Below are 12060 nucleotides of genomic sequence, written 5' to 3' on the forward strand. Positions count from 1 at the left end.
GGTCAGCACGGTCAGGGACAGCCCAGGAGCCAAAATGGCCCCGAATGGGCCCTGTCAGAGGAAGGAGACCCAGACACCAATTGGTTCATACAAGTCCAATTTATTGATCAATATGGCGGGTTAAATACAGTTCTTAATAAGCTTCATACATATTGCAAAAGTTGAGCTCAGGATTGGTTAGTTACATCTCAGCAACTACACCTACTTCTACATTCTTGTGCTTATTCTTCTGTTACATTCTGCAGATATTCAGGACTAATCTCGCCTCCCTTTCCTCATGTTGCAGCAAGGTCATCCGGCATTCTTGCCTGTCAGCAGTCACTGAATCAGAGACTGCTGACCTCCCATTCAAGCTTAACCAGCGGCATTATGTCAGGATGGCCTTTCTCAGCTAACCAACTCTTAATAAAATCCTCCACATTTCCCCCATTTTCTTCTTGAGCAAGAAGACTAGTCTCCATTTTTGCTATCATACGGCTAACCATGTTTTGAATACAAGTAAAGATACGAGGCAAAATAAGCAAAAACATTAAGATCACACCCAGTAAGCCGATAGCATATGTCACAATGTTCCTTAGCCATGGTCCAAGCCCTAGGTTTTTAAGTCATTCGTCAATTCCTAAACCTTCTTCTTCTTTGAGATGGTGAAGTCCCTGTTGCAGTTCTTTTATCTTGGTATGAATGGACACCGAATGATCAGACAAATTCATGCAACACATTCCCTCAAACTCTTCACATCCATGCTCTTGTGCTAAGAGCAAAAAATCTACAGCAGCTCTATTTTGTAAAACAGCATAGTTAACGCTTTGCACATCTGCAGTTAACATGTCTAGAATTTGGGATGTTTTGTTTAGCTCATTTTTTGCCCAGCACCCTAATTGCTTTGCTAAATTCATAGCCTTATTGGCAGATCCTCCTGGCAAGACAGTTGAAACTACTACTTGCCTGAATGTACCCCAAAACAGTGGATCTCTTATCTGGCTGCAATCCAAATCATGTATACTACACTTTTTCCTGTTTGATGTTTGACTGAGCTGCATTAGCAAGGACACATTAGGGTGAAACAAGGACAATTTTCCCAAATAACAGGGTCCACCCTGTGGCTTAGCTGGTACACCATTCCACGCCCTGTCTCCACAAATTAAAAATATTCCTATAGGTAATTTCATTGGTGCCGTGATGTTTGTGCCGTTACATTGACTGTAATGCTGTGGAGAGAATTCACTCAAATTCAGGGATGAATCTAAGGTGGCCCATGTGTCTTTAGGTTGATTTAAATTCTGGGCATCCAAGGGTTTGAAACTAAACCATCCGCCAGCTGTGGTGTTAGACATACTGGCATTTGCACTTCCAAAAAGATCTAATTCTTCAGGAGGAGAATGCAAGGAAGTGTTAAGTGATTGGATTAGTAAACATTGGCGATAGCCATCACTCTGACCTGCAGTATATCCTTGCTGTGGTGGCAATGTGATGTTTGACATGTTATGCATGCATAAGGTTCGATTACTTATTAAACTGCAAAATTCTCCAGGAGACCACACTGGAAGTCCTACCAAGCATGTTCGAAATGGATTAGTAACCCCTCCAAGACTAAGACAAAGTGATGATTGGTTAATTTGATTAGCAAGTGTTACCCATAGATTTTCTCTTGGCTGACTGAAATGTGTTATTCCTACAGCTTTAATCGCTACAGCGTTAAGCAGTATAATAAAAACAAACTTCATTTTTCTTTCCTTTTTGCCTGTTTTTTCTTCCTCCGCTGTCTTTTACCTGATTTGTTAGGCTGATTAAAATGGACCTGAGTCAGTCTTTGAATACACTGATCTAACTCCAAATCAGCATCCTTGCTCACAGGTATAGCATATGGCAAGTTTAAAGGCAAATCAGCTTTACAGCGAGCTGCTATAATGCGTGAGGCACTAGTAACTTCAAGCTCTCTAAGTGCTTGCTGCAACTTCTATCTAATATATGCTATAACCACTTATTCTGCACTCTCAAAAAGCTCCAATCCTGCCCGTCCTGGCAGGCCAGTACTTTGTTCAAGAGCTCTAACCCAGACAAAATCTTGAATCCACTTCCCGAAACAAGGTCCACACCATAAATTTGCTATTGTCTTTTGTGAGTACCAATAAATCTTATTACAACTTGCACAAAGCAAAGCTATCCATGCATAGCACTTATCAGCATCCCTTTTGCAAACATAACAAGGAACTGTATATAGGAAAGGATCAGTATTAAAATTTATCTGTGTGATCCAATCCAACCAGTTCAATGGTGGTGATTGCAAAACCTCTTCAGCTTTCTTACTATATACAGCTACCAATTCAAGCTCCTTCTTTAATACAAAATGTATCTTATCTCATAATCGCTGTTCTTGTTCTTCAACACCTATAGCATGCTACGAAGCAGGGTCCCATGGAGCTACAGCATCCAACAAGGCAGGGTCTCATAGAAGTGAAATTGCCCTAATCATAGAAAACTAATTAGCAATCACTAATAGCCTTATTTAGATGAGGTTGTTCCCCATCTTACCTTCTGTTTCTTATCTGTTTTCAGTTTTGCTGCTCCTAACTTTACTGGTACTGTTACTTGCAAACTTAATTTTTGTAATTTTTCAATGCAATGATGCAATGCTCTTTCTGGATTCCCCCTGAAGGACCCTACAATCGAACGTTGTGTTAAAGGTACTAATTTTCTACACCTTACAGAGACTATACGTGATTTACTTTGAACCTCAATTCTATTTACAACACATTGTACTTCCCATCGATAATAAGCAAGAATTTTCTGTTCAGGAGACTCATAAAGATTTAAAGCTATATATGCATTTTGCCCTGTTTGTCTCCTTAATTCATCTTGCCAGCTTTTACCCCACGTGTGCTCGTGCTCACAAGTGTGAAACCATAAATCCCATAATAATGATTGTTCTATCCAAAAAGTTCTATCACAACCCCCACAACGTAGGGCTATCCAGGCAGCACAATGTGGATCGTGACAGTCAAGACAATGTTTCTTTGCTGGATTTGTTAAACGAAAAGTTGATAATGAGTCAATAAAACCAATCAGCTCCTGGGCCGTCCGATAGTGACGTGTCAGTGCTTTGTCCAACGCTTTCAAGTGTCCCTTCAACTGTAACAGTAGGGGTCGTAGGACTAGAAGCAGTTTCTTCCCCAGTCACTCCCTGTCCTCTTCCGTGAGGTGGTCCACCAGAGGCTGTATCAAAAACAGGTTTAGTCCACTTAGCAGGCACCCACAAAGGCCCTGTAGGTGAGGAAACACAAAGATATCCCCGACCCCAGTATATTACTTTTGCAGGTTTTTCCCACAATCCTGTAGTCGGGTTTTAATTTCCTGACCTGACCTCGGATGATGTTTAATTGCAGGAGGGATATCGTCTTCCCCAAAAATACATAAATGATTGATCACATACAGAACCTTAGCTAAACATGATTGTGGGTACTTTATATCTTGATGCTTTTCAATATACTCCTTAAGGGTACCATTTGCTCTTTCCACTATTGCCTATCCAGTAGGAGAGTGTGGAATACCTGTCACATGCTTAACAGACCACTGATTCAAAAATTTCTGGACCCTAGCACTTACATAAGCTCAACCATTGTCCGTTTTGATACTCTTTGGAACTCCCATGACAGCGAAACAACTTAACAGATGCCTAATAACATGTGTAGCTTTTTCTCCTGCCTGAGCCGTAGCCCATATGTAATGACTATATGTATCTATAGTGACATGCACACACTTAACTTTACCAAATCTAGCGATATGTGTAACATCCATTTGCCATTTCTCATTTATTTCTAAACCTCGAGGATTAACTCCAATGCCTAAACCTATTCCACCATTATGATAACTACATGTTGGACATGCTCTAACAATAGCCTTAGCTTCTGATAGACTCAGCTCAAAGTGCTTTGCTAATCCCTTTGCATTTTGATGATATTTACTATGTGCTTCTCTGGCCAATGTATGCTTATCAATAGGACAAGAGTTATCAATGGGTAAAGTAACCAATTTGTCTGCACGTTCATTCCCTTCTCCTAAACCTTCAGACCATTTATGGCTCCTAATATGAATGACAGAATACACTGCATTTCTCTCTCGTAAAGCTTTCCTTAATTGTACCAATAACTCATACAATCGTTTATTCTTCACTCCCTTAATTGCTGCTTCCTCTATTCGTCTGGCTACTCCTGCAACATACATAGAGTCTGTGACCACATTTAAAGGCTCCTGTAAGTTGGACACTGCCCATACTACAGCCAACAATTCCAAAGTTTGTAAGCTATCTGCAGGATCTGCTGTAAGAAGATGATGCTTCCATTGTCCTTTTTCTTGCCAGGTGACAGCAGCACGCCTTGATTTCTTTCCCGCATCTGTAAAAGCTGTAATAGCTCCTTCTATAGCGCGTTCTTCTCTCAATGGTCGAGTAATCCAGTTCCATTCTTGTGGAGGATTTTATTAAGAGTTGGTTAGCTGAGAAAGGCCATACTGACATAATGCCACTGGTTAAGCTGAAAGAGGGAGATCAGCAGTCTCTGATTCAGTGACTGCTGACAGGCAAGAATGCCAGATGGCCTTGCTGCAACATGAGGAAAGGGAGGTGAGATTAGTCCTGAATATCTGCAGAATGTAACAGAAGAATAAGCACAAGAATGTCGAAGTAGGTGTAGTTGCTGATATGTAACTAACCAATCCTGAGCTCAACTTTTGCAATATGTATGAAGCTTATTAAGAACTGTATTTAACCCGCCGTATTCGATCAATAAATTGGACTTGGATGAACCAATTGGTGTCTGGGTCTCCTTCCGCCTACAAATGGTGGAGAATGCGGGCAAAGGCAGCATTCTGAACGTTCGCTCTCTTGGATTATAAATTCGCCACGGTCGAGGATGTTGGGTGAGAGTCCTTGCAGCCGGGACGGTGCCGGATTTTAAAAGCACCCTTGAGGATTACAAAAGGTATCTCAAGTCTCTACGTGTCGCCGAGAGCCTGGAAGGCTGCAACAGCGCGCGCTGATATATAGGTATGGATAGGCAAGCGACATACGATTCCTTCTCCTCATATTTAGAAAGACGAGGAGTAAAAGGGATAGATTTAAAAAAGGAATTACCAGGCTTATTAGCTTATGGTCATTCTAAAGCAATTTTTGCTAATTCATATACAGTTCATGAGATAGTAGAGTGGAAAAGGTTTGGGGATATCCTGTGGGATACAGTGTTAGATGATGATAAGTCAGCAAAGACATTTGGCAAGTTATGGCGGGTGGTGTATAATACGTTACTTTAGCAGGTCTCTGAGAGAAAGGCAGCAGAAAGGGCAACAGAAGCTCATAAGAGGAATATAGGGTATGGTCGTCAGGATGATCCCTTAGCACCTTCTGTAACTCAGATACTTATGCCTAAGGGTCCCCAGCAAAATGGTGTGGAAAATTTTCCCTTAGATACAGTAGAACCATCTGCACCCTTCCTGTCAGAGGGGGAGGGCGAGTTGGATGGTGGGGGTGGGAGCAAGCCAGCTTCGCCTCCGCCGCCAGCTTCAGGCGAGTTGGATGGTGGAGGTAAGAGCAAGCCAGCTTTGCCTCCGCCGCCAGCTTCAGGCGGGTCGGATGGTGGGGGTGGGAGCAAGCCAGCTTCGCCTCCGCTGCCACCTTTGCCTCCGCCGCTTCCCCGGAGCGGGCAGGCTCCCGGGGGGCCACTTCCCCTGCGCGAGTCGTCTCCGGTTTCACTGTCAGCTCCAGCAGCGGGGGGGCCGCTTCCCCCGCGCGAGTCAGCTCCTGCTCCACCGCCTTCCCCATGCGAGAACTCGGTCTCTGTACCAAAGTGCCAGCAGCATAGCACCCTTAAAGAGTCAGATCCCATCCCGGGGGCACACAGTGACCTATGGGGGGAGATGGCGAAACAGAGGAGGGAAGCTTGGGCTGCTTTGGCAAAAGAAGTAATGCAGATGGGGGATGGCGAGGCGGTGGAAGTGGCTTCTAATCTTGCATGTCCGGTTACATACACACCACAGTATGATGCACAGGGGAACCTTACACATAATATAGCGGAATATACTCCCTTAGATTGGAAGTTGTTAGCCCAGTTACGTTCTACGGTTAGTCAGTTTGGAGTAAAAAGTGAACCTGTTAGGCAAATGCAAGAGTGTTAGCTACTTTAGGGGCAAATTGGACTATTGAGGAAGCTTTAGAGCGAATGGCATTAATGCCAACAGCTTCACAGGCATTTATAGCAGAAACTTTAAAGGAATTAGGATTAGGGTTACAAAAGCAAGCAGAGTCTACTCAAAATCAGGTGTTAGCTGCTCAGAATCAGGTGTTAGCTGCTCTTGCTCCTCTCCGAAGCGACTCACTGGCGGACACGCAGAGCTCGAGACCATTCATCAAGTGTTACTGATGCGGCAATGAGGGACATACGCGCCCAGACACAAGTTGCCGCCGTGACATCGGAGACATCAGCTGCTGCCGTAACATCACTGTCACCTCCTGTCTGCAACAGCAACAGCAGAGAGCCTCGATTTGGATTTATTAGCAGCAGTAGACGTCACACTAATGACGAACCGGCCTGAGAGGATACAAACTGGAGTAAAGGGTCCTCTTCTATTAAATGGATAAAGATGTGGAGCATTGTTATTAGGACGTTCTTCAATAACTATGCTGGGATTATTTGTATTGCCTGGTGTTATCGATGAGGATTATACAGGGGAAATACAAATCATGGTTTACACCCTTTATCCTCCTATTAAAATAACAAAAGGACAACGCATCGCACAATTGGTACCACTATCACAAATGACATCTGGTATACCATCATTTACTGGACAAACGCGGGATGAAAAGGGTTTTGGCTCTACTGGTGTTACACTTTTAACTGTGGATTTACAAAATAGACCAAAACAAAAAGTGGAGATTACCCATGGGCATCAAAGCATAACCCTTTATGGATTATTGGATACAGGAGCTATTACAGCTTTTACAGATGCAGGAAAGAAATCAAGGCGTGCTGCTGTCACCTGGCAAGAAAAAGGACAATGGAAGCATCAACTTCTCACAACAGACCCTGCAGATAGCTTACAAACACTGGAATTGTTAGCAGTAGTATGGGCAGTGTCCAACTTACAGGAGCCTTTAAATGTGGTCACAGACTCTATGTATGTTGCAGGAGTAGCCAGACGAATAGAGGAAGCAGCAATTAAGGAAGTGAATTATAAACGATTGTATGAGTTATTGATACAATTAAGGAAAGCTTTACGAGAAAGAAATGCAGCGTATTCTGTGATTCATATTAAGAGCCATAAATGGTCTGAAGGTTTAGGAGAAGGGAATGAACTTGCAGATAAATTGGTTACCTTACCCATTGATAACTCTTGTCCTATTGATAAGCATACATTGGCCAGAGAAGCACATAGTAAATATCATCAAAATGCAAAAGGATTAGCAAGGAACTTTGAGCTGAGTTTGTCAGAAGCTAAGGCTATTGTTAGAGCATGTCCAACATGTAGTTATCATAATGGTGGAATAGGTTTAGGCATTGGAGTTAATCCTCGAGGTTTAGAAATAAATGAGAAATGGCAAATGGATGTTACACATATCGCTAGATTTGGTAAAGTTAAGTGTGTGCATGTCACTATAGATACATATAGTCATTACATATGGGCTACGGCTTAGGCCGGGGAAAAAGCTACACATGTTATCAGGCACCTGTTAAGTTGCTTTGCTGTCATGGGAGTCCCAAAGAGTATCAAAACAGATAATGGTCGAGCTTATGTGAGTGCTAGGGTCCAGAAATTCTTGAATCAGTGGTCTTTTAAGCATGTGACAGGTATTCCACACTCTCCTACTGGATAGGCAATAGTGGAAAGAGCAAATGGTACCCTTAAACGGTATATTGAGAAGCATCAAGATTTAACAGACCCACAATCATGTTTAGCTAAGGTTCTGTATGTGATCAATCATTTATGTATTTTTGGGGAAGACGATATCCCTCCTGCAATTAAACATCATCCGAGGTCAGGTCAGGAAATTAAAACCCGACTACAGGATTATGGCAAAAACCTGCAAAAGTAATATACTGGGGTCGGGGATATCTTTGTGTTTCCTCACCTACAGGGCCTTTGTGGGTGCCTGCTAAGTGGACTAAACCTGTTTTTGATGCAGCCTCTGGTGGACTGCCTCACGGAAGAGGACAGGGAGTGACTGGGGAAGAAACTGCTTCTAGTCCTACGACCACTACTGTTACAGCTAAAGGGACACTCGAAAGTGGTGGACAGAGCACTGACACGTCACTATCGGACGGCCTAGGAGCTGATTGGTTTTATTGACTCATTATCAACTTTTCGTTTAACAAATCCAGCAAAGGAACATTGCCTTGACTGTCACGATCCACATTGTGCTGCCTGGATAGCCCTACGTTGTGGGGGTTGTGATAGAACTTTTTGGATAGAACAATCATTATTATGGGATTTATGGTGTCACACTTGTGAGCACGAGCACACGTGGGGTAAAAGCTGGCAAGATGAATTAAGGAGACAAACAGGGCAAAATGCATATATAGCTTTAAATCTTTATGAGTCTCCTGAACAGAAAATTCTTGCTTATTATCGATGGGAAGTACAATGTGTTGTAAATAGAATTGAGGTTCAAAGTGAATCACGTATAGTCTCTGCAAGGTGTAGAAAATTAGTACCTTTAACGCAACTTTCTATTGTAGGACCCTTCAGAGGGAATCCTGAAAGAGCACTAGACTGCTGCATTGAAAAGTTGCAAAAAATTAAGTTTGCAAGTAACAGGACCAGTGAAGTTAGGAGCAGCAAAACTGAAAACAGATAAGAAACAGAAGGTAAGATAGGGAATGACCTCATCTAAATAAGGCTATTAGTGATTTTTAATTAGCTTTCCTATGATTAGAGCAATTTCACATCTATGGGACCCTGCCTTGTGGGATGCTGTAACTCCATGGGACCCTGCTTCGTGGCATGCTATAGGTGTTGAAGAACAAGAACAGTGATTACGAGATAAGATGCATTTTGTATTAAAGAAGGAGCTTGAATTGGTAGCTGTATATAGTAAGAAAGCTGAAGAGCCTTTGCAATCACCACCATTGAACTGGTTGGATTGGATCACACAGACAAACTTTAATACTGATCCTTTCCTGTATACACTTCCTTGTTATGTTTGCAAAAAGGATAATGATAAGTGCTCTGCTAGGGTTGCTTTGCATTGTGCTGATTGCCATAAGGTTTATTGGTATTCACAGAGGACAGTAGGAATTTTATGGTGTCACCCTTGTTTTGGGAAGTGGATTCGATATTCTTCCTGGTATAGAGCTCTTGAGCAAAGTACTGGTCTACCAGGAAGGTCAGGATTACAACTTTATGAGAGTACAGAACAAGTGGCCATAGCATATATAAGGTGGAAATCACAGCAAGTACTTAGAGAGCTTGAAATTACTACATCCTCACGCATCATAGCAGCTCGCTGTAAAGCTGATTTGCCTTTAAACTTACCTCACGCTATACCTGTAAGCAAGGATGCTGATTTGGAATTAGATCAGTGCATTCAAAAACTAACTTATGTCTACATTATCCATTCTAACAAGTCAGATAAAAGACAGAATAGAAAGGGAGAAAAATGAAGCTTGTTCTTATTGTACTGCTTAATGCTGTAGCAAGTGAAGCAATAGGGATAACACATTTCAGTCAGCCAAGAGAAAATCTATGGGTAACACTTGCTAATCAAATTAATCAATCATCGCTTTGTCTTAGTCTTGGAGGAATTACTAACCCATTTCGAACATGCCTGGTGGGACTTCCGGTGTGGTCTCCTGGAGAATTTTGCAGTTTGATAAATAATCGAACTTTATGTATGTCTAACATGTCAGACATCACATTGCCAGCACAGCAAGGGTATACTGCAGGTCAGAGTGATGGCTATCGCCAATGCTTACTAATCCAATCACTTAACACCTCTTTGCATTCTCCTCCTGAGGAATTGGATGTTTTTGGAAGTGCAAATTCCAGTATATCTAATACTACAGCTGGCGGATGGTTCAATTTCAAACCCTTGGATGTTCAAAATTTAAATCAACCTAAAGAAACATGGGCCACCTTAGATTCATCCCTGAATTTGAGTGAATTCTCTCCACAGCATTACAGTCAATGTAACGGCACAAACATCACGGCACCAATGAAACCTACAGGAATATTTTTAATTTGTGGAGACAGGGCGTGGAATGGTGTACCAGCTAAGCCACAGGGTGGACCCTGTTATTTGGGAAAATTGTCCTTGTTTCACCCTAATGTATCCTTGCTAATGCAGCTCAGTCAAACATCAAACAGGAAAAAACGTAGTATACATGACTTGGACTGCAGCCAGATAGGAGATCCAAAGTTTCGGGGTACATTCAGGCAAGTAGTAGTTTCAACTGTCTTGCCAGGAGGATCTGCCAATAAGGCTATGAATTTAGCAAAGCAATTAGGGTGCTGGGCAAGAGATGAGCTAAACAAGACATCCCAAATTCTGGACATGTTAACTGCGGATGTGCAGAGTGTTAACCATGCTGTTTTGCAAAATAGAGCTGCTGTAGATTTTTTGCTCTTAGCACAAGGGCATGGATGTGAAGAATTTGAGGGAATGTGTTGCATGAATCTGTCTGATCATTCGGTGTCCATTCACACTAAGATAAAAGAATTGCAACAAGGACTTCACAATCTCAAGGAAGAAGAAGGTTTAGGAATTGACGAATGGCTTAAAAACTTAGGACTTGGGCCATGGCTGAGGAACCTTGTGATCTATGCTATAGGACTACTGGGTGTAGTTATACTGTTTTAGCTTATTTTGCCTTGAGTCTTTAATTGTATTCAAAACATGGTCAGTCGTATGATAGCAAAAATGCAGACTAGTCTTCTTGCTCAAGAAGAAAACGGGGGAAATATGGAGGATTTTATTAAGAGTTGGTTAGCTGAGAAAGGCCATACTGACATAATGCCACTGGTTAAGCTGAAAGAGTGAGGTCAGCAGTCTCTGATTCCGTGACTGCTGACAGGCAAGAATGCCGGATGACCTTGCTGCAACATGAGGAAAGGGAGGTGAGATTAGTCCTGAATATCTGCAGAATGTAACAGAAGAACAAGCAAAAGAATGTAGAAGTAGGTGTAGTTGCTGATATGTAACTAACCAATCCTGAGCTCAACTTTTGCAATATGTATGAAGCTTATTAAGAACTATATTTAACCCGCCGTATTCGATCAATAAATTGGACTTGGATGAACCAACTGGTGTCTGGGTCTCCTTCTTCCGACATCCCCATCTCCCCTTTGTCCCACAGGGCTCCGGGCGGCCGTGACCCTGCTGGAGTGCAGGCGGACCTCCAGCCCCCCGGGGGGTCCCTGCGCCTCCTCTGCCGAGGGTCCGGGTTCAGTTTTGGGAGTGTTGCAATGGGCTGGATGCGCCAGAGACCCGGGCAGGGGCTGGAATACATCACCAGTATCAGCTACAATGGTCGTAGCACCGGCTACGCGCCATCAGTGCAGGGCCGGTTCACGATCTCCAGGGACAACGGGCAGAGCTTGGTGACGCTGACCATGAACAACCTCAAGGACGAGGATTCCGCCTCCTATTTCTGTGCCAAGAGTGCTGCTGGCTGTGCTGCTTATACTGGTGCCTATTGTATTGACCCCGCACCCATTGCTATGTCCCCACAGTCCCCGTTCCCCAGACCCTTCCCCCAATCCACAGCCCCTGACGCCACTCCTGTCCCCGTGTCCCAGCCCTGAACTGGCTCTTTCCCAAATCTCCCCCATTCTCCCCCAAACTCCCAATTCTCGGCCCCACCCCTTCACCCTTGGTGCCAATTTTTGCGCTGAATTCTCAAGATTTAATGCCCGCAGCTTGGGTTTGGGGACAGGGTTGCAGATTTGGGGTTGCCCCAGAGGGATTCTCGGGCCGATAATCACAAGTGTCAAGGGCTGAGGTTTTGAAGTAAAGGTCTGGGTTTGAGGACAGGGGGGAGTCCAAATGGGAGCAGGGCCAAAACCACCATGACCAAC

The sequence above is a fragment of the Melozone crissalis genome, unplaced genomic scaffold, assembly GCF_028551555.1.
Source record: "Melozone crissalis strain CALT ecotype California unplaced genomic scaffold, PUWL_Pcris_2 ptg000011l_1, whole genome shotgun sequence".
Taxonomy (NCBI): domain Eukaryota; kingdom Metazoa; phylum Chordata; class Aves; order Passeriformes; family Passerellidae; genus Melozone; species Melozone crissalis.